We start from the raw sequence: 27,803 nt of genomic DNA, 5'->3' as shown, positions 1-27,803 counted from the left end.
AGCTCCAGATTCACCCTCACTGATCCTTGTATGGCTCCCCAATGCGTCCATTCTTGCCACAGTGACCCATGTGCACTTACCCAAAACAGGGGAGTGAGGCAGCCAAGCCCTTGAGAATGTGGGTTCATGCCCCTTGGTGGTTCCCTTAGTTCAAGTGTTGGCAGCTAATTTTCTCTCTTGCCTGACTGCCATAGTCAGGGGGCAAATAAAGAAGGAGGGAGACAAGATATCAACATCACATGTCCTGACAGAGGGCATTATCTGTGCTATTTTTGCATGCAAAGCAAGTGCTTTATCATTTTAGCTGATACCCCTGAGAGGAGACTAGTCCCATCCTGCCCACGTCATGCCAGAGGCCACAAAGTTCCCTCAGCAGCTTGTTGCTCCTTTCCAAAACAGCCATGACAAGTCATTTTTTTGTGGATTGCCTAGCTCAGCTGGTTAGCAGGTGGTGCTGTTACTGCTGAGGTTGTGGGTTTAATACCCTATTGGTAGAGTGGTTCTTGCTCTTTTGTCTGACTGCCACAGACTGTGGTGTGTGGCAAAAACAAGGGAAGGAGGCAAGCCAGCCCCCTCCCAAGTGAGAACTGGCACCCTGGCAATGCAGGCATTAATTCTACCATTGCTCATGTACTAAGTGTGGGCTCTATCACTTTGGCTGACCTACTGGGTGCCAGTAAGGCAGAGGCTCCCAAGGTCTTGAGCAAAGCAACAAGAATGTGCCTGTTTCCCCACTGCAGTAGAGCAGGGTGGAGAACACAGGCATCAATCCCCTCACATGCAACACGAGCACTCTGCCACTTGAGGTAATGCCCCAGCCCCTCAGCCACAGCTCACCGTGTCGCTGCTGCAAGGTGAATGCAGGCCAGGGCCGTGCAGCTTTCCACCCTGCCAGGCTCATTTCTTGGGAGGCCAAGTGGGGAGAATGGGGAAGGGGGCGCTGGAGGCACTCAGGCCCGTGGCTGGCAATGCCTTCAAAAAAGCAAAAGGGAGGGATTGGTGATCCACTGCCATTGGAAAATGTGGGCCTCGATCCACCCCTTCTTGCACACTAAGCAAGGGCTCTACCATTGAACTAATGCCCCTGATAAGAGACTGGCACACCCATGTGCCAGAAGCTGCAAAGTCCCCCCATGCCAGCTTATTAGTTCTCAAAATAGCTTTGAGAGGCATGTTTCTTGGGGGTTAGCTTGAGTGTGATGTTAATAATGCCAAGGCTGTGGGCTTGATTGCCTTTGGTGGCTGGGAGGTAATTGTCCTCCTCTACTCGGCACTGAATCCAGTTTGGAGCACCATACTTTAGGATAGATGTGGATCAACTGGAGAAAGTCCAAAGAGAGCAACAAAAATGATAAAAACTTTAGACCTAGGAGGAAATGTTAAAAGAATTGGAGATGTTTAGTCTTGAGAAAAGAAGATGATGGGGGAACCTGGTAACAATTTTCAAATTTGTTCAGGGCTGTTATAAAGAGGCCAGTGATCAAATGTTCTTCATGTCTGCACATAGTAAGACAAGAAGTAATAGGGTCAATGTTCAGGAAGTAAGAGTTAGTTTAGATATTAGGAAAACCTTTCCAATTATAACGATATTTAAACTGGAATAGGTTTCCAATGGAGGTTGTGGAATCCTTGCCATTGGAAGTTTTTAAGAACAAGTTAGACAAACACATGTCAAGGATGGTCAAGGTTTACTTGGTCCTGCCTTGGCTTGGCGGCTGGTCTAGATGACTTTTTGAAGTCCCTTCCAGCCCTACATTTCTATGACTATGACTCTATAAACAGTGACAAAGGGTTCTGTGGTACCTTATAGACTAATAGACGTATTGGATCATAAGCTTTCATGGGTGAATATGAAGTGGATATTCACGCATGAAAGCTTATGCTCCAATACTTCTGTTAGTCTATAAGGTGCCACAGGACTCTTTGTCACTTTTTACAGATCCAGACTAACACGACTACCCCTCTGATACTCTATAAAACAGTTATTTCTGAAATATGGTGGGATGACACACTGACCAATGAAATCCTATCATAATCTATACAGGATGGACAGATGAAGTCACAGAGCTGGGAGGGGGAATTACATCTGAAACTAGAGACATACAACACTCCAAATTCCAAGACAGAACAGTAACATTATGTCAACAGGCAAAAGGACTGAGTGCTCCTCCTGAACAGACTGTCAGCCTACAGTAGCGTTGGTACTCCCAGACATAAGCTGTCAGTAAATCCTCCCAATTTCTAGATGGTTTCTCAGCAGGGTAATATGCTCAGGGGAGAGCAGACAACAGCATACTGATCAATATGCTGAGAATTTCTCTTATTAAAGTAATCCATATTCATGATATCCCCACCTGTTAAGGAGGTGCAAACACAAAGTTTGAATTAGTTAACTTTATTTTTGATCCTGACACATTTACACAATGTTTGCAGTAGAGATCACAAGAGAACACGCAAAGGAAGAAGCAATTAGAAAACTAGTTTTCATACATTTAATTAAACATTACATTAACAGAAGGTCAAAATGTGAAACCCATGCTAACAAAAATCTTACTCAGGGAGGTTCCAATTGAGCTATTTTAATTACATGATGAAGTGGCTAATTTAGTTTAATTCTGAATAACTTGGAAGCAGACCCATCTCCAGGATAACCTCCTTCCTACATGCTCTGCTGTCTTTCACACACCTCAAAGCTATGGACACATTTTTGAATTCTTAGTTCCAAACCAAAATGGCTCCTAAATCTATTCATATGTTTCCAAGCTTAGACTTATACATCCCTAGAAGCAAAGCTTAGTCAATTTTTTTATTAGTAGGTTGATTTTATAATGAGAAGGAGTCAGGAAGGTGATTCTGAAGGAGAGTGCTGTGCTGCTCTCGTCATTGCTCAGGAGCTTAAAACAACAGAATGCTGCAAATACTGAAACAGAAAATGGAAGAATTAACATGTTTGTTAAATGGTATTCCACACACATCAAGATGGACTTCATACATGTAAATCATGCCCTATATATCAAGAGAGAACAATTGTCCATGCAATGACATTGGATATCTATTACAACAAGCTCATTATCCTTCTTCAATTATTTTCACAACTCCACTCTGGTAGCTATGTAACACAAATTGGCCACTGAAACGGAGAAGTAAACCTTTTCCAGAGAATAAGGACCATGTCTCCTAAATCTTCATGTAGGCTGTATTCCCAAAATTTCAGACTTAAGTGCCTAAAGCTAGGTACCTAAATTAAGTATTTAGGCTCCTGAATAAGTTGCCTGATTTTCAGAGTTTTTAAGCACACAGTATTTTCATAGTGACACGCCACTATCCTTCTATTTCTATATGACAGATAGACCCGAGTCATGAGGTTCAGGTCTTGATCTCAGGTTTCTTCAAGTTTCAGGAATGATTGGATTCATGATGCTTATTTAAACTCCTTATAAAGATAGATACAAGCTTCAAATACACACATGCTGCAAGTTTGTGGAAAACTGGGATCTGGATCCATTTCCATTTTGAATTCCTCTCTTATTTGTCACAAGAACTGGTGAAGAAATGGCAGAATCTGTCTCTGGAAATTCATACATCAGACTGACTCAAGAAATTATTGTTTAGATGAATAACTAAAATATCTCACCTTTTCTCTGCCCGCAGCAATTAGAATCCTTAACTGATATTCATCAAAAGGCAAAGTGAGGGTTATTAATGCATCTGTGTTACACTTCTTGTTCTTGTAATCAGATATCAGTCTGAGGAAAGGAACTTTCAACTTCCACCCTTTAAAAAAACGAAACAGGCACCCTATTGCATTGCACATTGCAATGTAAAGAACAGAAACCTTTGTAGAATGTGACATTCATTTGAAAAGATGGAAGGGGAAGAAAAATCAAGTTAATCAAATCAAGATGAAGATGGCTTTAGCTGCAGATGTGCTTACAACACCTAATTATGCTTCACACAGCAGTGTAGTGCATTAGCATTCAGGGCTCAGATCAGTACCACAACACCTGGGAGCGATAATGAACTCACCGGACTGAGAGTATGAAGACTCAGTTTGACCCTTTGTGTTTTGTTTCCAGAATTCTTGCTAATGAGACCGGCAGCACCAGTGTATCTATACCAGGGTGAATTAATTTAAACAAAAAATTACTTATATCCCTGATTTTAATCATGATTTAAATCTGCAATCAGAAAACCTTGATTGAAATAATGAATTTTAATCTTGTTTTCATTTGTACTTTTTTGTTATTTTCCAAAACAAAGGTTGATACTCAGTGGTTGGTACACATTAAAACATGCTGATTTGCAACTAAATAGAGCCTTTACACTAAATTTGGTACTACTTTTTGCTAACCAAGAAGTTACACTATAACTCTACCCATTTATTTACCTTAACATACATTTGTTTAAATTCTTAATTTTTAAATTTTGATATTAGAAAATGGTGAGTGATGTATTTCTTATTTAATAGATAATGACCATTTCTGATTTGTGTCAAGTTCTATTTGAATGGAAACTGGAATTCAAATAGAACGGTGCAAAAACACCTTTTAATTTTTTTTAATTACTTAAATGTGCTGAGAAAAAAGTTGTCCAAACAGTTTGCATTTAAAACTAACTGATTTATTAAACTAAGAAAGTATGATCTGTAGTTAGTGACTAAAAGTGATTCTTTCTAGTCACAATGTCCTTCAGTATTTTAGATCTCATCCTCTCACACCTAGTTTTTATAGATAGATAGGAAGAGGAAAACAAGCTTTTCTGCTTTTTCAACTCCCCACTGAATGAACAGGTCATTGAACTGAACTAGTTGAGTAAACTGATATGAAGTATATATAATCCTTGCCCCTGCAGAAGAGGTTACGGCTGTCAAAAGCTGGGTTAGCAGTTAAGCACATTCTAGTTCCAGGTGCTTAGCCAGTGTCCTCTACCAGTTCAGTGGTCTGGCTTTCTTTGAAACTTCAGCAGCAAACATGTATTGCTTTATATTTTTTTATTTAGTGTAAATTATTTTACAGATGTTGTCATAATTTCAAATGTCATTTTAGATAGGCTTATTTTTAAAAAGAAAAATATATTTAATTTAAATAAAAATCCAATTTAAATTAAAAATATATATATATATTTTTTTAAAAAATCATCAATTTTTATCCACTTTGTTCCATACTGTGCAATGTATATGCAACTTGTAGCTTCCATCTCTGCTATCCTCTGGCATCAGGACCTTTTCCTTGTATAACTATGAAATCAAGATGAATATTCAGACTCCGTGAATTTCACAAATACATCAGAGCACTAGGACTGCCACTTCTGCTTAATTCCAACCAAACTCGCCTTCCATTGATCCCCAGTGAACAGCAGCACAGGGTCAAAGGAGATCTATGATCCTGAAGGGGGTTCTCCTACAAGCACACAAATTCCATAGCCCAAGTGGCATGATAGCAGAGCAGCCGTCTGTTTTAAAACACAGACATATAAAGAAGGCAGGAAGGTTATGAAATAAGCTTCCATTCAGAGCAGCAATGGAAACTGGTTGTAATTTTTCCATAATACTGCAGTTTTCTAAAAAGGAGACTATGCACAGAGTAACTGGGGTAGAGGCAATTGGTGATACCCTGACTTCACAAATAACTCTCTTGAAGTCAACGGGAGCTCCTTGGTGCTCAGGCACTTGAAAGTAAGGTTACTAATTAAGGTGCCAAAGGAGAGGGTTCATACCTTTCAGTAACTTGAGTTCTTCAGGGTGTTTTGTCCATATGTGTGCTCCCCATGGGATGTGCATGTGCCCACACACTCTTGACTGGAGATTTGAATTAGCAGTGTCCACAGATCTGCACCTGTGCACCAGGCAGCCTTGTGCCCCAAAGCCCCAGAGCACAGAAGGAGGAACGGACCCATGATCACTCCAGTTCCTTCTCCACTACAGAGCTCCAAGCTCCACAGCACAGGGGAAGGAAGATGGGAAATTACTTACTTACTGAAAGATAAGTAAACTCCCCACCCTAGGAGGAAGGGCATCCATTGTGATTATTCATGTTGGTGGCAGGCAAGAGAATGGGACTCCCACACATATCTTCATGGGGTCTTTTCACTTCCTGAGGGAGTCTAGAACCTGTGGGGGTATGTAAACTTATTTGGCAAGGCTGTGCTTATATGGGGTATATACAATTCGGACCCAGCCTGAAGACATCAAAGATGTAGTCTCTCATGTGGCGTAATAAATGCTAAGGCCCACATAAGATCTGAAGGCAGGGCCTTACTGTTGTTTGAGGCCTCATCTGTAGGCTAGTGACTAAATTGGATATGGTGGAGAACCTGTTCCCCAGCAGATAGGCTCTGGCAGTTTGGGCAGCCAGGGCAGTGACAATAAAATCTATTCTCTGAATCAGTGTGGACTTCCCTGGGTTGATAAGGAGGCTGAGAGACTGAAACAAGTTGTGGGCTCTGTGGAATGCTGATGGTACTTCAGGAGCAAAGTGTCCCTCAAGAAGGCCAAGACTATAACGTGGTTCAAAAAAGAAATAAATAAGTTCATGGAGAATAGATTCATCAATGGCTGTTAGCCAGGATGGGCTGGGATGCAAAACCATGCTCTGAAGTGTCCCTAGCCTCTGTTTGCCAGAAGCTGGGAATGAGCGACAGGGAATGGATCACTTGATGATTACCTGTTCTGTTCATTCCCTCTGAAGCATCTGGCACTGGCCGCTGTCGGAAGACAGGATAGTGGGCTAGATGGACCATTGATCTGACCAAGTATGGCTGTTCTTATGTAAGCCAGTCAGCTAGGTAGGGAAAGATTGCAATGACATCCTGATGTAGGTGAGCTATAACTACTGAGAGGACCTCTGTGAAAAACCCAAGGGGCCATGGTATTGATAACGCTCTGAGCCAATGACAAAGCACAGAATATGTCTATGTCTATGTATAGTGACATCAGAACACATGTCCTGAAGTTTGAGTACAGTAAACCAATCTGCCAGGTTTAGGGATGGGATTATGGTAGCAAGAGTCTCCATCCTGAAAGGCTGTGAAAGGCAGGGCTGGCTCTAGCCATTTCACCGCCCCAAGCACGGCGGCACGCCACGGGGGGGCGCTCTGCTGCTCGCCGGTCCCGCGGCTCCGGTGGACCTCCCGCAGGCGTCCCTGCAGAGGGTCCGCTGGACCCACGGCACCGGTGGACCTCCCGCAGGCGTGCCTGTGGAAGCTCCATCAGAGCCGCGGGACCAGCAGACCCTTCGCAGGCACGCCTGCGGGAGGTCCACCGGAGCCGCCTGCCGCCCTCCCTGCAACTGGCAGAGCGCCCCCCGCGGCATGCCACCCCAAGCTTGCGCTTGGCGCGCTGGGGCCTGGAGCCGGCCCTGGTGAAAGGACACAGGTGTTCAGATCACTGAGGTCTAGAATTGGTCTCCAACCACCGTTTCTTTAGGAAACCAGGAAATATTTGGAGTAAAAGCCTCTTCCCACACATTCTGGAGGAACTGGCTGTATTGCTCCCAGACTGATGAGGGACTGAAATTCCTGTTTCAAGAGATTTTCCTAAGAGGGGTCCCTGAAGGGGAAAGTGGGAGGAATGAGGAAGAGTGGAAGTGGATGCAGTAACTTGTAGCCACAACCTCTGAAATCCACTTATGCATGGTGATAAGTTCCCAAGAGGGTAGGAAATGTGTGAGGTGGAGGTTGGGTTTGCACATCACATTCAGAGAAGGGGATTGTTTGTTGCCCTTGACCAGGCCATCAGAATGGCTGTTTGGGACAGGCCTGAGTAGGGAGGTTGTTATTGAAGTTGTCCCTTTCCTATGAGGCCAGGATCTCCTTCAGGGAGGCTCTGTAGGTCTGGATTAGGCCTGGTGTTGTTGATGTTGGAATGGCCAGGGTCATCGCGCTGTCTGGGATTTACTGAAATGTTTCTTTTCCATGTATGTAGATTCCAAGCAACCTCAGGGTAGCCCTCAAATCCTTGAGGCAGTGAAGTGAGGGATCAGTATCACAGCTGAACAGCTTTTGTCCTTTGAATGGGAGGTTTTCCACTGTGTTTTGTATCTCACAATAGCAGTGGCTAAAGAATGTGAAGCTGTCTCAGCAGCCTTGAAAGCAGCCTTAAAGAAGTCATTGCTATCAGCTAGCCCTAAGAAACTGGGGCTGGGAACGGATCCCCCTTGTCCTGTGGCAAATCATTAATAAAATGAGTAAGCTTTGCATAGTTATTAAAATCATTTTCGGTAGTTTACTATTTGAAACTGACGGGCAGTCAAAGTATAACTCTTCCTGCCAAGGAGGTTTAGGCACTTAGCATCTTTGTCAAAAGGTGTGGATCTGGATCTCGTCTGGAAGTTTCTTTCATTAACCCCATCCACCACCTGGGATTTGGGAGAGGGGCAAGAGAAGAAATATTCCAGCCCCTTGACTGGTATATAGTAATTTCATTCACCCATTTGTTCACCTATTGTTTGCTAAAATAAAGATTTGGCTTGTCTCACGCTTGCTGTTTTAAGCACCTTGTTTACTTATATGTAAACACACATGCCTTTGTTCTGCCTAATTGGGGCTACATGGGCTTGAACATGTACTACCAACATCATTTGGGGGAGTCCATACATTTACATATAATGTTGCTACATATATTTCACCATGATATTATTGACCAGCAAGTTATTAGTGTTCAAATGATACCTTACAAGGCGTATTTTGTACAAAGATTACAGGGGTGTGCAGTGTGTGAATTTAGGGGTGCATTCAGTCACAGCAGAATGGCATTATATGCGAAAGAAAGCAATTTCATCGAAGCTGGATCATTTCACAGAGATGTATCTGTTTCAATAAAAGTTTGCCAGGAATACAAGAGAGGGACTCGCTCATGCTCAATATCCTGCAGGTTAGGTACAGGCCCAGGAGATGGGAAAGCCAGATTCAAGCCTGTGCTCTGCCTGATTCACAGCTGAGTTTTATTCCATCCCAGATCACTCATAAGAACATAAGAACGGCCGTACCGGGTCAGACCAAAGGTCCATCTAGCCCAGTATCCTGTCTACCAACAGTAGCCAATGCTAGGTGCCCCAGAGGGAGTGAACCTAACAGTCAATGATCAAATGATCTCTCTTCTGCCATCCATCTCCATCCTCTGACAAACAGAGCCTAGGGACACCATTCCTTACCCCATCCTGGCTAATAGCTATTTATGGACTTAACCACCATGAATTTATCCAGTTCCCTTTTAAACGCTGTTATAGTCCTAGCCTTCACAACCTTCTCAGGTAAGGAGTTCCACAAGTTGACTGTGTGCTGCGCGAAGAACTTCTTTTTATTTGTTTTAAACCTGCTGCCTATTAATTTCATTTGGTGACCCCTAGTTCTTGTATTATGGGAATAATAAATAACATTTCCTTATCCACTTTCTCCACATCACTCATGATTTTATATAACTCTAGCATACCCCCCCTTAGTGTCCTCTTTTCCAAGCTGAAAAGGCCTAGCCTCTTTAATCTTTCCTCATATGGGACCCTCTCCAAACCCCTAATCATTTTAGTTGCCCTTTTCTGAACCTTTTCTAGTGCCAGTATATCTTTTTTGAGATGAGGAGACCACATCTGTAAGCAGTACTCGAGATGTGGGCGTACCATGGCTTTATATAAGGGCACTAATATATCCAAATCCTACAGAGCCGATACTTGACCCTGGGTCTCCCACATCCCATGCAAGTACTGTAACCACCCAGCAACAGCGTGATTCACACACACCATGAAAATCAATGTTCTGTAAGGGTTTGTGCTCATTCCAATGTGGAACAAAAACAAATTGTGAAACCTCAAAAGTTGCCAAGGAACAGAATTGTTGTCCTCCAGTCAGATGTATTAGCGAGTTCATGCACAGCACTGATATGTTAGAGAGGGAGCTTCAGCCACTACTCTGCCCTGTCACTTGCAGTACAAATAATACTTAGCCCCTATGTAGCACTTGACATTGATAATATCCATTCAGTGCTTTTACATAACTACTTCACCCAGAGTTAAGGACTATTAGTTCCATTTCACAAATCGGGAAAATGGAGGCAGAAAGTGGTGAAGTGAGGTATACAAAGTCACACGGGAAATATTTTGCATGTATATGTTGCAAGATAGTTTGCTTAAACACTAATCAAATCAGGAATTCTATTTTATTTTATGAGTTATTATAGACTAGTATCTTTTGTACTAGTCATCTTTCTACAATCAGTCCAGGCATACTGGACTGCATGCTATGTATCAATAAGAAATTCACAAACATTCAGCCATGCCCTGAGACCTCATGAACATCTGACATGCCACATACTGGATTATGCTTTTAAATTAAAAGGAAAGAGAATTCACTAGTCTCTGACTATTTACATAAACTATTTAGATTGCTAGCCTTCACATGTTCTGTTGTTTTCTGTGTCAAGGTGAAGGTTATTTGAGCATTTGCTGATATTTTTTAAAGAAATCAGTCCTTTAGACTGCCATCTATCCAGATCCATTTCCACTTAACCTATGCATTTTATATTCTTTCTGGATTTCACTCCTACATATTTAAGATAGGGAATGGGGTCTGGTTAGTGTGTTATGTTGTTAGCAAGGTAGTGGGGAGATGGGACTGCTAGTGTCCATTCTCGAGTCTGCTACTGAATCCATTTTGTGATCAGGGACAAGTCATTTAATCTTCCTGTGCCTCCATTTATGAATGAGTATAATAATATTTAATTCAGTGTTGTAAAACTGTAATAATTGAAATGCTCTAAGATTTTTGAACGAAAGACTCTCTATGGGCCTGAGCCAAAGCCCATTCAAGTCAGTGGGATCTTTCTATTGATTTCTGGATCAGGCCCTAAGTGCAAAGGGTTATTTTATTATTAATGAAAGCAAATTATTTCATTGTTGGGGAGTCTACTCCAGCAAAAAAAAAAAACCCAACAAAAATAGAATAACTCACTCTATCCATTCCATTGCTGAAATGTGTTTGTGCAGGCAGGAGATCTAGCAAGATCATTTCACTTAGCTTTGGTGGCAGACGACCAGAGAAAATGTTGAATCCCTGGAAGAGGAAAACTTGGCAAAGCAGCTGTACAAGTCGTAGGAAGAACTGCAGAATGACTCATTATTTATTAACAAATAAACAGCTATCAGCAGGATGTAGTGGTCTGGGATGGATTGATGTCTCACTAAGGAGCGGGAAACCTGCAAGACAACTAGAGTATTATGACTATCTTTAACTACACAATACAATTGGGCAATTTATTACAGCTACTAGTCACGGCAGTTCTCTAATTCCATGTGCACCATTCTGAGGTTGCACAGGTCTGTGAAAGGTTTACATGGTCAATAATCAATTTGGAAGATTTTTCTTAAACATTCCTGCTCATTTTATTTTTAAAGAAATATCTAAACTGGGCAAAGTGGCTTTGAGAAACAAGCACCAAAACTATTTACTGAAGAAAACTGACTTGACAATGCCAAGTGTTCAAAACTCAAGTCAAGGGCCCCCAAAATAATAAGATTGACTTAAAAATAATGATGTTTTTAAAAATAATACATTATATTTTAATCAGTGGGAGTTAGGCACCTATATTCTTTTCAGGATCTGGGCCAAACAGTGCTATATAAGAGCTGAGTATTATTATATATCTTATTAGGTAGCCCCCTGATGTAAGAGCTCACCCTAAAGGTCTCAGACATACTGAATATGATTCTGCTCCACTTTTAATAGCAGATCATTTAGCCCTTGAGTGGTCAGTTAAGAAAAGTTTCAATGTAACTGGTTTTATAGGCATATTTGTGAGCACTATTGATAAGGAAGTTTTAAATTTTGCCACACCTCATCAGTTGTGGCTTGTTTTTGTGAAATCAGGTTTGAACAGGATGTAGGCTCCAGTTCACAGTTCAGGGGAAAGACTGGTTCAGATAAAAGGTTCTGATTTTGGACCCTTCTCTGCTGAGAGACCATTTCTTCTGAAAAAAAACTTTCAACAATCATTCCCCTGAAGATGACTGAACCACTTCAAGACGGACTCTCAGCTGGTGTATGGTGCAGGCCCATTGTCCGGAAATTCTGCAGGGCCGGCTTCTGGCACCCTTATGCCAAGAGGGGCTTTACTCCATGAAGAGTCCCACTGATGTCCATAGGACTCCTGGCAGAGTAAGACACTGTTCAGCATGAGTAAGGCTGGCAGAACTGGGTCCTACGGTTCTCCTGCAGAGACTGTGCTTCCTTGATTCTGCCTTCAGGCATGGCCCTGAGCAAAAGCTGCTGCAGATGCTGCACCAACTCTGGAGTAGCCCTGTAAGGCACTGTGACTCAGAGACTCAACTGTGAGTCAGAATCCCACCCCTACTTCCTCCTTGCTTAGAGGGGAGTTGGGATTAGTTATTTAGGCCCAGATCCACAGAGGTATTTAAGCTCCTAACTTTCACTGAAATCAATGGGCGTTAGGTGCCTAAATACCTTTCAGGGTCTGGACGTTACTGCTGATCTATGATAGCTACAAATTACTACCCCTAAACCCAGTGCTATGTCAGCTACCCGGTCCCTGGCCATCAAGTAGGGATGTGGGCAGGAACCAATGCTCCAAATATTCCCTGTTCATTTGATCTGGGGCAGAAGCAAGCAGGTGAATAGGTTGTGGTATCCTGAATATGGCTGTAAGGGGTGGAGGGGAGTTCTTATTTCCTGCAGTCATGAATCTAAGTCAAAATCTAGCCCGTTCTTTGGGCCAGACAGAGCCCAATGTCATTGCTCAATAACAACAGTCATCACAAGACCACAGACTGCTGTCTAATTCCAGTGTGTCTGGTTTTGGTGGGATTGACTCTGACTTTCATTTTTTTATTTCATCAGCTCAGTATTTCTCTGCATCTCCTCCGCATTTATTATGGTTGGTTATCTAAGTCTTTAGGCTGTCTTTTAAATCCATCCTTCCCAGAAAGGCTTCCTTTCATTCCGTCTTTAAAATGATGAGACAAATTGGACTATGCTGGTGTAAATCAGGACAGAATTCGGCCCTGTGTCTCAGATTCCTCATTCTCAGCCAGCCATTTGTTCTGGAAACCCTCCTTGCAAGTCTCAGACCAGACCACTTCCCCTTCTGCTCCTGGCATTTGACCAGAACTCAGCCAAAGGGCAGAGTAATCAGGGACAGAATCTTTACCTGTGCCAGTTCCGGAGTACACTTTGCCAGAAGCAAATAGATGTATGTCCCCCACATGATAAAACTGCAATTAAATATTTTGTTACCATTCAACTGCCACCTACTTTTCCTATGTGTTAGAACCAGCTCTGGTTTTTAAATAGTTCCCAGGAGTTTCCATGGATCATATACTAGTCAGCAATTCCATCCATTGCTAGTTCAATTTTGATAAGTGGTTGCTACTTAAGACAAATTGTAACGAGCTCCTGTTGGCTCTGATTGTCTTGACCTGCTGGATTGGGTGGGCAGGTCCCTGCCACTAGAGAATATTCCTTTAAAAGAAAGAAAGAAAGAAAGAAAGAAATATTAAATCTGTGTTGGAGGATTCCACCATGGGGATCCCCAGCATTCCTAGGGGCTAAAGTCAGCTGTTGAGTAAGAAGGCAACGCTCTTACCAAAATGTGTGAGGCAAAGGGAGTTTAAAAAGTAGAAATGGGCAAAGGTAGAAGTTTATAAACAAAAATAGGTAAAGGCAAAGACTTTGGCGAGCGGAGGGATGTGGAAGTTAGCACTGTGTAGCGAATAAAATAGAACAGGGAAGTAGTATGTAAATAGATTGGAATTAAACTGGATTCTGGCCTCTCCAACCATGTCAACTCCTGCAACGTCCAGTGGCCCAGGCAGGATAGGGGGCAGTCCAGAGCAGTCGTCACATGTGCGCAGGTGGTCAGGTACCAGGCAGGTCATTCTGCATCAGAGGCAGTCCAGGTGCTGGTCAGAGTTTTCGCAGGGGTCAGTAGCCAGAAGATCCAATTCAAGGGACTGGGGCAGGACATTGGGGAAGTAAGGTCAGACAAGGCAGCAAGGCAAGGTCAGGCAAAGCAGCAAAGCATGGCAGTCAGTGGAACAGCCAACAGGCAATTGTTTGTTGCTCAGATAGCTTCCTTTTCCTTTTGGGGCCTTTATATTGTCCAAGTACCAATGCTGCAATCAGGTGCCTGGGGTGTGGCTACAGTGGACCTGTAGGCCTTTAGCATAGGGCTATTGGTTGGAGGTGCTAATTCAATGTGCTGCTCTGGTGCAGTGGCTATATCTTACTAAAGTCATACATCGAAGCACAGGTAATGCACTTCAAAAATGAGAAAAATAATCAATGCAGGTTATTCCAGTATAGGACAAAAATTTCCACACAACTAAGTTTGATCCAATTATATACATGTAGCAGCAACAATGATATAAATGCAGCAAAGAATCCTGTGGCACCTTATAGACTAACAGACGTTTTGGAGCATGAGCTATATAAATCAAATTCTGTCAGAATGCTAAATAGTGAAAACAAACATGCAGTTTCAATGTGTAATGAAACAACTATCATATTTACCTATGTCCTCTCATTTTGTATTTTTTTCACAAGTGACACATACAATTCATTCTATCTCAGGAGGATGTGAAAATATAGTTTTCCTAAATTCTCACCTCTCAAAAATATTTTTGCATACATGCACACTCTATAGTCCATATCTGCTATGAGTTATGCCCATGCAATGTCACTAAAGTCAGTGGGGCTGTGCAGTGCACCTGAAGACAGAATTTGGCTCCATTTTTGTGTGCCTAAAGTTTGCAATGAGGAAAAAGTTATACAGCAAGAGAGAGAATCAATAATGAGGAAGAGGGGAGTAGACAGTTTATTTCTCTTGCTGATGGCTATAGCACTCTGACAGTAGAGTAGAGTAGCACTAGGGTCTACAAAAAAGTCTTGGTTACGATAGGTGGTTATTCATTTAGTAGTAACAGTAGCAACAGTAGCTGCAGCAATGTGCTGCCAGGTAATAAATCCAAAATCAGATCAAATAGTTTCTCTCTCTGGGTTCAGACAACAATTTTTTAGAGTCAGTCTGCCCTTGCTCCAGTCTGGAGCACTGGGTGAGGGGAGGTGTGTCCATTGGTGCATGTGTATGTGTATGTGGTCTCGCGGAGGTGGGCTGCCTGTGCAGGATGGAGCATAATGTGCTCCCCCAGCAAACAGAGGCCAGACACAAACATGGCCAGACAGCATGGGGCTCAACTCAAACTGGGCAGGGCCTTGGAGTGCTGTAGCACACATACTAGCCAGTGGTCCTCTCCCTGAAGCATGAATGTCTGTATTCTACATGGGTCCTGTGTGGTTGGACTGGGGATGGAAGGGGCTCTGTACACCCTCATAAGAACATAAGAATGGCCATGCTGGGTTGGACCAATGGTCCATCTAGCCCAGTATCCTATCTTCCAACAGTGGTCAGTGCCAGATCCTTCAGAGGGAATGAACAGAACAGGGTAATTATGTCATGATCCATCCCCTGTCTTTCAGTCCCAGCTTCTGGCAAGCAGAGGTTTATGGATACTCAGAGCATGGGGTTTCATCCCTGATCAGCTTAGCTAATAGCCGTTGATGAACCTATCCTCCATGAACTTATCTAATTCTTTTCTGCAAGCAGGTATACTTTTGGACTTCACAACACACTTTGGCAATGAGTTCCACAGGTTGACTGTGTGTTGTATGATTAATTACTTCCTTATGTTTGTTTTACACCTTCTGCCTACTAATTTCATTGGGCTACCCCTGATTCTTGTGTTATGTGAAGAGATAAATGACACTTCTCTCTTCTCTTTCTCCACACCATTCATGATTGTATAGATCTCTATCACATTCCCTCCCCCCATCTCTTAGTTATCTCTTTTCTCAGCTGAACAGTCGCTGTCTTTTTAATTTCTCCTCAGATGGAAGCTGTTCCGTGCCCTTAATTATTTTTGTTGCTCTTCTCTGTACCAGTTCCAATTCTAATACATCTTTTTTGAGATGGGGTGACCAGAACTGCATGTTGTATTCAAGATGTGGACGTACCATGGATTTATATAGTGGCATTATGATATTTTCTGTCTTCTCATCTATCCCTTTGAATGGTTCTTTTCCTCTTTTCTGCCTTCTCTTCAGTGCACCCAAAGAGGATAAGCCACTTACACATTTACCAAGGAGAACTCCCTCTTCCATTTCCTCCTGTCCCTATAGATTGTTAACTAATTTGTTTCTTTAAATATTTTAAGTAGGAGAAGCACATTTCCTCCCCAAAATGTGAGATCTGGTTGCTCTTGCTTGTGTATCATGCTCTCACCACATAAGTACTGGTTTTATGACTGCTTGGAGATTTTGGGGAATGGAAGTTCATTATTAAAAACACAGGAGTGACAGTGTGTTTCTTTGGGTTTCCTTTTTTCTTCCTTTGGTTCTATTTTTAAAGTTTGGGAATGGATTCAAGCAGGATGACAAAATCAGCTGCCTTTGGCTATATTTATAGGATGAAGTAAGTGTTCTTTTATTTGAATTACCTACTGGTTTATTTTTGTATTTGTTGTAGGCTTTTTTTACTTTGGTAGCAGCAGTTAAGATGATACAAGCACTGTGGCCAACAATTAGCATGTTAGCTCTGAGATGAAACCAGAAGCAGTGGTATAATTTTGGATTCTGCATATAAGAAAAGCAGAACTGTTCCCAGTTTTGGTTGGCACAGAGTTTGCAAATAATCGCATGTTTATGATACACTGTGGTCTAGTCAACTGAACACAGACCTGAGAGCCAGAAACTCTTGAATTTTAAGTCTAGTTGACTTGCTATGTGATTATGGGTGGATCACTTAAGCACTCTGTCTTAGCTCTCTGGATCTGTTAAATGGGGCTGATTATAACTAAACACACACAGGGGTATTGTGAAGATTGATTAATGAGTTAATGTTTATGTAGCACTTAGATTATGTAAAGTATGATGATGAGACCTTTCCCATGTACCATAGACACACCAGGCCTGGTTCTGTTTTTCTTTGACACTCAGAACTCCCACTAACTTTCATGTGAGTTTCAGGTACAGGGAAAATCATTTTTTGCTGCTACTGTGCCAGCAATGTCATACCTGAAAGTCTGGCGGTATTTCTTTATATACCTCTATCAACCCCAAACCTCCCCAGATCTCCTTATTCACTATGTACTAAAGCAAAACTGCCAGTGACTGAGCGGGGCCGATAGCTCAGCTATTCAATCAGATTTGCTGCCACCTAAAGGGGTCCATCATTTTTAATGTGTTGTAATCTACAACCTTTATGCACATTTACAGACAATGGTTGACTTTTTATGCCCAAAAGGTGTTTTAAGCAAATAAAATTTTGTAAGTTAGTAGTCTATAATTTGACTCCACTGAACAATTGCAGTCTAACATGTTGCTTAGATTAACTTAGTCTTCAAAACACAGTTTGATTTTCTTTTAAATATTTTAAAGTTGCTGTCAATCTGTCTGCGTTAGCTATTTCTAGAGTGCCCATCACTATAGTATCAAAGCACTGGATAATTTACTCCTTCCTACCAATAAAAGAATGTGTCAGAAGACTAACCAAAAGGCATTAGGCCAGCTTGAGCTCTGGTGAAGCTCCATGAAACTCCGCTGAAGTCAATGGAGTTTCATGGGCTAACAATAGGGTGGAATTTGGTCTGTCATGTCAGATCTATTGCCAACATGAGAAGATCAATAGTGATATCTTTAGAATGGACTAGCCTTTTGGGCTGCTTGACAATCTATCAATTAAAACTAAAAAAAATGCATTCTAAACCTGTGCAGGAAAGTCGAAATGTGACATGAAGTTTGATACCAGCTCCTTTTATCACTCTAGACAGGAAATTTTTTTATTCTTTTCTCCAGCTGTTTTGTATCTGCTTGCCATTACTTTATTTGTAAGAGTTTACTGACTCTTACAAAATGGCCAAGAGAAAGATCGCATAATGGCAGCCCATATACTATTCTCTAAACACACAATAACCATATTGCTAAGGATGGGAAAGCAGAACAACAACAACAAACTATTAGTTTTTAAAACTATGTTATAACTGTTTCAAAGACACTGTTTTTATCATTATTTGGAGCACAAATTTAAAAAAGAGGAAACTATTTAAAGTCCACTACACAAAGGTAAGTTTCAGTTCAGAAAAGTGTAAATGTGACTACAGACTATTCTTTGGTTTTCTGTCTACTGAATCTAAAAAATATTTTAATTGAATCTTGAAGAACTTTTTGAAGTTCAATAAATGCTTTAGAAATCAGTTGAGAGTCCACAAATGTTAATAGTATTTATCTCATTTCAATAAAAATGGTCTCATTAACACGCCAGCTGCTAAAATGTGTGATACCAACGGCGTCCTTCTGCCAGCCTGCAGGAAAGCATTCCTACTCACTACCCAGTTTTGTTTTAAAAGAAATCCTCTAAAAATATATATCTATTAACAGAAGCTCATGGCAAAATCAATCAGACTTGCAAAATTCTACTTAACCAGGGTGGATACGTTTTTGTTTCATTTTTGAAAGATAACTAAATTATCACTCACTTTTTCATCATCATCAATCAGCATGGAAGAGAGCAGGTCAGAGGATTTTGTCTTTATAAGTTTGGGAGACTAAAACAAATAAAGCTTTTGCTTAACTCTTGAATTGTCAAGTCTTAATCACAGGGCCGGCTCCAGGCACCAGCTGAGCAAGCTCATGCTTGGGGCGCCAGATTCTATGGGGCGGCTTCCGCCCAAATCTAGGGCGGCACGGATGCTTTTTTTTTTCTTTTTTTTCTTTTCCTTTTTTTTGGTTTTGTTGGCTGTTCCCGGTTGCCCTGTAGGGTTTTTTGTTTTGTTTTTCCCCTGCTTTGCCAGCCACGCCATTGTTTCTCCCCCTGCCGCCCCCCACTTTGCTGCTCCAGCCGTGCCATGTTCCCCTCCTTTGCGGCTCCAGCCACGCAATTTTTGTGTTGTTCCCCCCCACTTTGCCGCTCCAGCCATGCCGTGTCCCCCACCCCACTTTGCTACTCCAGCCGTGCCATTTCTTCCCCTCCCCGCTTTGCTGGTCTGGTGGCCCCGCCCCCCTCCTTTTTTTTTTTTTTTTTTTTTTTTGCTTGGCGCAGCAAAAAAGCCAGAGCCAACCCTGCTTAATCAGCACCCAAAGCTCCCATTGATTTCAGTGGGAATTGCAAATGCTCAGCACCTCTGAAAATCAGGCTTCTGTCTAAATTTTGATTTAGATGCCTAACTTTAGGCATCAAAGTTTGAGAGTCAGATCTTCAGGTGGTATAAACCAACAAACCTCCATTGGCTTCGAAAGAACTGTGCTAAGTTACAGTGGCTGGGGATCTGGCCCTGAAAAGGCTGGCTATAATACCAACGCATCTCACAGGGATGTCGTGAGTCCTATTAATTAATATCTGCAATGCATTCTGAGATCCTCGGATTAAAGAAATTATATACTGTAACTTTTAGGGGAAAGGCCTGTTCCTATTTTTGTGCTGCCAGAAACAGAGAATCATTAATATACACCAAACTCGATGTACAGCTTTTCTCTGCTATTTCCAGTCTTAAGCAAAAAGCCATGTCTTATGTGGCACAATGGACCTACATTATGTGGCAGGGATCCTATGCAAAGTAATGGTGTGTCATACTTGTTTATTTAATAGTAATAATTCATGCAGTACCAGATTCTCCTAACCATGTTCATTTTGAGTATTAACTTAAGTACTTTTCAGAATAAGGTACTGATCCAGGTAAACAAAGGTGGTTGGACCTGGCTCATAACGATAAGTGGCAACACAAACTACTTTTGTTACCTCTAGTGGAAGGCTGAATTGAAAGTGCCACCTCCCTTTTGTATATAACTTCAGTTCAGAGAAATTGGGAGGCTCTTACACAGGCCTCTGTCCCTCACTAGTCACTGGATCTCTCTCCTCCTTGCTGCTTACATTTGTGGCCATGTGTTCAGCTGGCAGTATACCTGCTTACAAGCTGTTCAGGCGGTTAGGCTTGGCTGTATGTGCCAAGCAATGATAGTTTTACATGAGCAGCCTATATAATGATGCACGTGCCAGCCTTTCTGCAAATCCCATATGCCCTCTTTGCTGCAGAGTGGTGGCACCACAGAACTAGCTCAGTCACAAATGTCCCATGACACAGGTTCTGACTCAGAAGAGAAGTCAGCTTCCACAAAGGCACATTGTTTGTTACTGCTGTACAGTGCAGTGGTATTTCGCAGGCAATAATCAGACCACGTAGGAGCCAGCATCTGGAGCTGCTGAGACTTGGCAAGTGTTTGTTCCATTTGAGTAATACTTCAGTTGTATAGGGAATCATGGATGGACTTAAGTTCACTGAACACTTAATAGCTGGCTTCCTGTATCCATTCAGTTCTGGAAAGAAGTAGAGCCACTGGGCTGGATGCGACCATAAGAGTCAGTTCCTAGTAATGGGAGTTGGCAGGACTGTGATACACACAAATGAAATGCAATCAAGGTAATCAGCTGCCAGGGGTAGTGACGCTCAGCCTCTCTAAACTGGCCTCCTTGTCTTGTGCTTAGTTCAAGAAGTCCATTGTAGTGTTCATCACTGATATGGAATCACTTCAATTGATAGACAAGAAGAGTTTATGACATCTACTCTGCATTCACTCTTCGGTCCCTAAAGGTGAGAGGTTAAACATCACAGCTGAGTATTTATGCACTCCTGAAATGGTTTAGTGTGCCCATATTATCCAGCCTAGTTTATTCACTGTCTCATTTTCAGATCTCACACAGGAACATTTAAAATGTAATATTCTGAAGTGGGGGAGAGGGGCGGTTTGTGACTTGTATTACTCCTCTAGGGACTGGGATGTTAGGAACATACTGGACAGAGCCAAGAGCATCTCATATTGCTTCAGCTACTCTCTGATCTTCCAGAATGAGAAAAGTTGGAGAGCACCAGGCAGAAGTTATTTTGGGCAAGTACCATTTTGATGCTGTCAGGTGGAGGGGAGGGTAACAGAGCCAGTGCTCTGAGCTGTCACTGAAGTTTGGGCCATCAGTGAATCACATGGATAAAATTAGGGGGACCTTACATGAAAATGCAGGAGTCCTGAAACTGCAATGAAAGAGACATCAGTAGATTAGGAAAAAAATTGGAGGTGACATGACTCCTATTCCTCCAAATGACTGCTCCTATGGGTTAGGCAGTAGGGTTCTACCATTGTACCGGGAGAACTTACTGACCTGGTGCAGTTACAACACCTACATTACCTGTTTACACTAACACTGCATCAAACGGAACTAGTGAATTTGGAGGCTTGCTCAGAACTTGGACAATCCTGCCCGTACTGGGAACACATGTAAAATGTTCTCAGTGTGTGTACAAAAATAATTTCATGTATGATCTAGGTGTTCAAACCAATGGTGTCAATACCAAAGTTTTCCAGTGTACCTGGAATGATGGCTACTTCTCATTTCATTTACATAAAGGTAATGGAAAGTTAACCACAAGAAATGATTGTCCTGATTCTCCTCTCGCACCAGTTTTACTCCATGGATGTTACTCCAGTTTTGCCTCTGTAAGTGAGAGGCAAATCACACCCATTAGCTGTAACTTAGAGTGTACAGAAGCCCAGAGCTTGGCTGAAGCCCATGAAAGTTTCTAGAGAAAAAAACAACAAAAAAAATCCTGGACTCTTTTTTCCCCCTACCGTGGGCACTTAAGAGATGTTTATCTTTCTGTTTTATTCTCAAACTTCACTTCTCTGAAGTGATAGCTGCCAGAGGTGTCTGAATTTCTGGCACATTTGCACAGAGAGCTGTGATTACTGAATCATTATCATCTAGCTTGAGGCCTGATATAGCTCAGTATGCCAGAATACAGCTTCACTTTCCTCACCTCCCCCAGCCCCATTTGTTAATTATTAGTTGTCTGAAAAAGGGAGAGAGTTGAAAGGGAAATATTTAGTAATGAGAGAGCACGGCTGAAGTTATTACATTCTCCTGCAATAAAGAATCATTCTCCAGAGCTCGGTAGTCCTTAGTCAAACAAACACTGTGTGCAAGGCACTAAGGCATGGACAGAAGAGTTCCTAGCCCTCTGCATCCCATTTCACCAACCTTCCCTGATAATATTTTGGGAGGGGCACTGATGGGTTCTGAGGGAAGCTGTGTCTGGCCCTTTCTGGGTTCAGGAATAGCCACCATAGGTGGGATTTTTAAATGTAATCAGAGTTGGCCTAATTCTGCTCCCCTTGGTAACATTTCCATTGGCTGCAAGGGGAGCGGAGTGAGGCCAATGGTGAGCGCTTTTGGAATTCCCACCCTATGAAGCAAGAATCTTTTGGGTGAGGATAGAAGCAAAGTTAATGTGTGGAGAGGGGAATCCTCAGAGATCTGACGAGGGCTCTAAGGGCTCCCCTCCCTGCAGTGAGGGGAAAGAGATGAGCAGATAGATGGTAGGACAAACTATTTAGAGAGAAAGCCGCTGGCATTTCCTGGTTAGGTAAAATACACCTTCTATTTCAAGGCTGATAAAGAGGAATCCACTTTCCTCACAAAACAATAATCTCCCTTCCTTCCTTTGGCTGAGCTGTAGCCAACTAGACCCTCCAATTATGTCATGTGTCCTTTAGACAGGGCAAAGGACAAAATAAAAAGAAAAGAAAAACGAAGAGGTTTCATTTCTGCCTTATGGAAGGCTAGAAAAGACAGAATAATGCAGTGACATAGGCCATCTCTACACTACACAGTTTGGTCGACACAAGTTACGTTGGCAAAGCATCATCAAAGTCTGTGTATCATTCAGGAGCATGCACACTTAACTGGTTGCACTGGTACTGCATATACTCCCCAGGGGTACATGGTGTAATATTCATGTGCAGAGCGGTGCACTCAGATAGATATTAAAGTGTGTCCTCCGCCACCATTTGGCGCAATGCCTTTTGGGACATTTTTGCAGTGTTTTATATGTTATGCACATATATAAATATGGTTGGGTCTTTGCCTCATATGCATCTTGTAACATTTGCTGTGAACTAATAATGGAAACTTGATTGTGTGCAAAAGAGCAGTTGACAAAAGTAAATTGCAAACCAACATATACAAGGTTAAAAAAAACCTTTTGCTAACAAACCCAAGTGAAAATGGAAGTAAACTACAAACATTTATGTCTATGTTTGTTGTTCAATGCCATCTGTTGTGATTACATACAAACTATCCTGTGGTTTTCACAGGACAGTTTATGTGCAGCTATGGTTCTCTTTGTTGTCCCCTAGTTTGGAGTGTTAGTGGTAAGTATGTACACTGCAGTGCCAGGAGGAATGTTTGGGAGAGTGGGGAGCATAGAATTCTCCAAGGGCTGCAAAAGCAGCTGAGTAGAGCCCTGCAAATCTGCAGATATCCTCGGACCACGTTTGCAGATTGCAGATTGGATGCGGATGCAAATTTTGTATCTGTGCAGGGCTCTACTGCTGAGTGCAGGATTTTGGGGACTGAAGGTCAACCTCGCTCTGCAACCTATATGTTTATTGCCAAAGCAACCCTATTACGTTCTGGTGCATTTCCCAATCACCTTTTGGTCCTTTGGCCTGTCCTGCAGCAAGCACACTCTCTGTTCTTGGTCTTTCTCCTTGTTCATGTTCTGAAGGGCCCCAAATTCTAGCTAAAATTAAACTTGTGCAACTCCACTGAAGTTGCTTCAGTGAAAAAAATCCCAGTCTCAGTTACACTAACTTCCACAGAGGCCAGGATTGCACCCAAACTCTTTACCGTCTGATGCAAGTCAGTGGACATTGGGACACGAGATAGTCTAGTTCATATTGCCAGTGGACATATGTCCACATAATGGTTGGCACTAACTGACAGTCTTATTGACAGACTCAGCAAACGTTAAAGACTGAATAGGCCCGGAGAATGACCTCCTTTCTCCTACTGGTCTCTACAACTGACACAGGAACATCATGATGAAGTTTACACTGCTGCTATTCCTGTTTCACTGATAGATGAAGGATTCCAGTCCCCAAGGATACCTTTCACCAACCCTACCAATATTTTGCTTGATAGTTATCTATTAAAGTATCTGTTCACAGTATTGTACATAAAGGCCTGTCCATAACTGAAGCCTATTAAACTTTCTCAATAAAACATGTCTCAGAAAGTATAATTATGAAAGCCTTTGTCTCTTCAAAACTGCTCTGAAAGTGCATATAATAGGTTAATGCTCTCCAGGTGTACAAATTAGCAGCCTTTTGTTTATAATATACTACCATGGTCTCCATGCTCAGGCAGACACGTTTCCTTGTGAACTAACAGCAGAACTGTCATGTATCACTGAATTTCACTCTGTTTCTTCACAGAGTTAAGATATTTGTGCCTTTTTTTTTTCAGGTCAAACGTATTTCACCAGAAAGGTCGGAGTGTGGCAGTACAGCTATAATCTGGGCCTTCCTAAAGGGAGGAAGTAACACACAGCCCTTTTGAAGTGCTCATAAGAAGAGAAAACTACAATTAGGTTTTGCAGTTTCGCTGATGAATTTGCATTTTAAATTACTTTTCAGTATAATTATGTTTCATCTTTCTTTTCACTCTGACTTCTGTAACTCTGTTTTGAAAGCTGGTTATAAATACTGTACAGGAGCACATTTGTTATTAAAACGATATCAACATGACTTTGTTCGCAAATATTCCTTTGAGATTACTCATTAGAAAAAAGTGGGCTGATGAGGAGATGAAGAGAAGGATGCAAGACAGTTTCATAGGAGTTTTATCTTTTAGATGGAAAGGTGCATTCTGGCTTATCAGTCCCCAGTTTTCCTTAAGAAATGCAGGAATTCCACCACTCTACTTGTTCTGTGGACAAATCTTGCTCTAAACCAGCAGCAGTTTTAGGCTCAGATCCTATTTTCTCTGAAGTCAATGGGAGTGTTTCCACTGACTTTAATGTGTGCCACTGGGTCAAGTCTTTACTGCATGTATAGTGGAGGCATTCACATGGGGAACTGTTGACTAATATATGCTGGTTATATATATGCACGAGATATCCCATGACCCATTTCATTCACAGAAGTAAGTTTTGGCTTAGACTAAATAGGGGTGCTGTGAAGATTAGGAGTGCTTTACCATACAAACAGAAAGGGAGTTACTCTCACAGGCCTGTACTGATATGTTCCACGGAAGAGTACAAGACATACAATTGTTTTACCCTGACACAGACCTAGGAGGACCTTTCACGTTCTTGGTACCTGGAAAGGCTGTGTTCAGAACAAAGAGATAAGAGGTACACCATGGTACCAGAAAAACAAGGTAGAAAGCTTATTGGTTAAATCTACTTTCAGATGACATGCACAGTACCTTTTACTTGTAAAAAGGTAGGATATAAAAAGATGGCTTTGGGGTGCAATTTTGGTAGCATGCCTTCTGTTAAGGTGAATGTAACAACGCTGCATGAGATGGCTTCCCAGAGATGGGTACTGTATTGAACCTTTTTCTTGTACTGTATTATTATTGGCTTATAACAATAAACCTGACAAATATTAGTTATTTGGTCTCTTGAATATATTTCATAAACTAATGTATGGTCAAACAACTGACTACTGAATTTATCAGCAGAACTCACCCCTGCTGCCCACACAGAGCAATGCCCCACATAGCTCTCTCCCCGCGAGCAGGGGAATAGCTAAGAGATGCACCTCTGCACAGACACACTAGCCAAATCCCTATGTAGAGAAGAGTGCAGCAGATATGGACACACTTGCAACCCATGGCCTGCAGTAGCTGCTGCATTGGTGCTCTGTAGGTAGATTCACTCCATCCTCATCTATACCTGTGGAGAATCCCTGTGCATGGCCCATTTATAACGGGCTTTGCACAGGGGTCCAGAATTAGGCTCCAAGGACTAATTTTCTCTCTACTCCATTAAGGTATCTTGACAGCTTTCCTAGATAGATTAACCCACTGCCTGATTGACTTCACTGAAAGGATTATTTCCCTCTTATTCCTGGGGCTACAATATTTGTAATACAAATAACAAAATAATCAAAAATGTAATGTGACTTCATTTTTCATTTCCCTAAAATGGCTGCTGCACACTCAGAGAATAATCAACATTCTATTTTAAACCAGAAATGTTTGTTCAGCGAGCAGTTTAGGCCCTGGTTTTCAGAGGTGCTGAGCACCCACAGCTCCAACTGAAGATAATGGGAGCAGCTGGTGCTCTGCAAATCAGTCCCTAAATGTCTCAATAAAGCACAAAGCACACCTGGAGCTCTCTAGTCTGTTCTGAACAGGAGAGGAAAATCTAGCCAGATTTCATAGAAGAGGGAAAAATATACTTTGCTTTATAATAAAAAATGTATCTACAGTTGTCAAGCACTTGAATGGAGATCTGAAGGTTAGATGCATATGAATTATACTTAATTGTGTCAAACATTATTTGAATACAAAATGTGGTTTCATTATTGCTTTACTCCTTTTTCATTTATTTATTGATAGAATGTTGCTCTACAATCTAAAGAATCATAAGCCCGTAATAGGCTAATTTGTGTAATTGCAAAATTTGAGTCAAGAAAATGATGGAGACTTTGTATTTGAATGTCACCACTGAGATGCAGTGTTAATTTTCTCTTTTAATATGTTCATCTGGATGCTAATGTCAGCTGATTGTGGTAGTGTATAAAAGTAAATGCACACAGCTCTAAGTAAAGGGCATCCATTTACATCACATCAGGATCTTGGTCTGTATTGGAATGTACTGGGTCTTGATTGAACTTATGCTGGTGTCAATCAAAAGTAACTTCATAAGGCCAAGATCTCAGCTGGTGTAAACTGCTATTGCTCCACTGAAGACAATGGAACAGTTGAGGATCTGGCCCATAGGAGTTATTGCAGTATAAAACTGGCATTAGTAAGAACAGACACAGAGTCCACATAAAAAGCTTAAGTGTCCCAAAGTTAAAAACAATTAAAAATTATGGAAGGACAGAATGAAATACAATTCAATAACACCTCATTTCATTTACAGTATTAGCAGTATGAGGCTTCTAACAAAATCCTTCAGATTTTATTAGCTGATGATCTAACCCACATAGCTACTCTTCCATAGATAAAATCCAATAGAATAGTGGAGTTTCAGATGGACAAGATCTTATCTGATAGAGAAGATTTTATGTGCGCTGGGCCCCTGTCACTCAAGTTTTACTGCACATCATAGAATCTGTCAGCTATAATGTGAATAATGGCTAAAAATTACCCTAAAAACAAAGTTTTTCTTTTAAAATTATCTCACATCAGATATACTCAAGATCCACTTCTGCCAATTTTGATGAAGAAAGACAATTTAAAAAAAAATCAGTTCCCCCATGAAAAACAAGGACAAATTGAAGCCAGAGTCCAATTTCAAATACTTCCTATTGAAAGTTTATGAAGAGAAACAAAACAAAACCTACACAGAAAATTCAATGGGCACAACTAGCCCTGTGTGAAATTTCAAATTGACTATCTCCTTTTACAGAAAACAGGAATTTATGCCTCATTTTAGAATGCAATCCTGATTATGGAGTCACTGTCCAGTACTCATATAATAACTACTACGGCTACTACTACTACTAATAATAATAATAACAACAATAATAATAATATATGATGGAAAGAAGAAAACGAACCTCACAGTGCTTTTTTTAAGGTTGCCAGTTCAGACACTAATTGTTCGAGCATCTAAAAAGCTTTTTGAGCCAGACAATTAACTGTGAAGTCATTTCAAAAGAGCTATTCACCAGCAAACTAAAACAGAAGAAAGATGACAAAAATGCAGAAAGAGAGAATTTAAAATTCTAAACAGAACGCAGCT

The 27,803-nt window shown here is 41.5% G+C and overlaps 1 protein-coding gene across 3 annotated transcripts in view; it reads right to left on the bottom strand.

The window, feature by feature from the left end:
* Positions 1-2,379: 2,379 nt before the first annotated feature.
* Positions 2,380-27,803, bottom strand: part of PPA2 (inorganic pyrophosphatase 2) — a 456,033-nt gene continuing 430,609 nt past the window's right edge. For all 3 annotated transcript variants that reach the window (XR_007773249.1, XR_007773247.1, XR_007773248.1), the window contains exon 17: positions 2,380-2,920. The gene's annotated coding sequence lies outside the window, so the exon portion shown is untranslated. The remainder of the gene's footprint in view (positions 2,921-27,803) is intronic.

The sequence above is a fragment of the Gopherus flavomarginatus genome, chromosome 3 (assembly GCF_025201925.1).
Source record: "Gopherus flavomarginatus isolate rGopFla2 chromosome 3, rGopFla2.mat.asm, whole genome shotgun sequence".
Classification (NCBI taxonomy): Eukaryota; Metazoa; Chordata; order Testudines; family Testudinidae; genus Gopherus; species Gopherus flavomarginatus.
The sequence above is the reverse complement of the archived record's forward strand: the minus strand, read 5'-3'. Positions and strand labels throughout refer to the sequence as shown.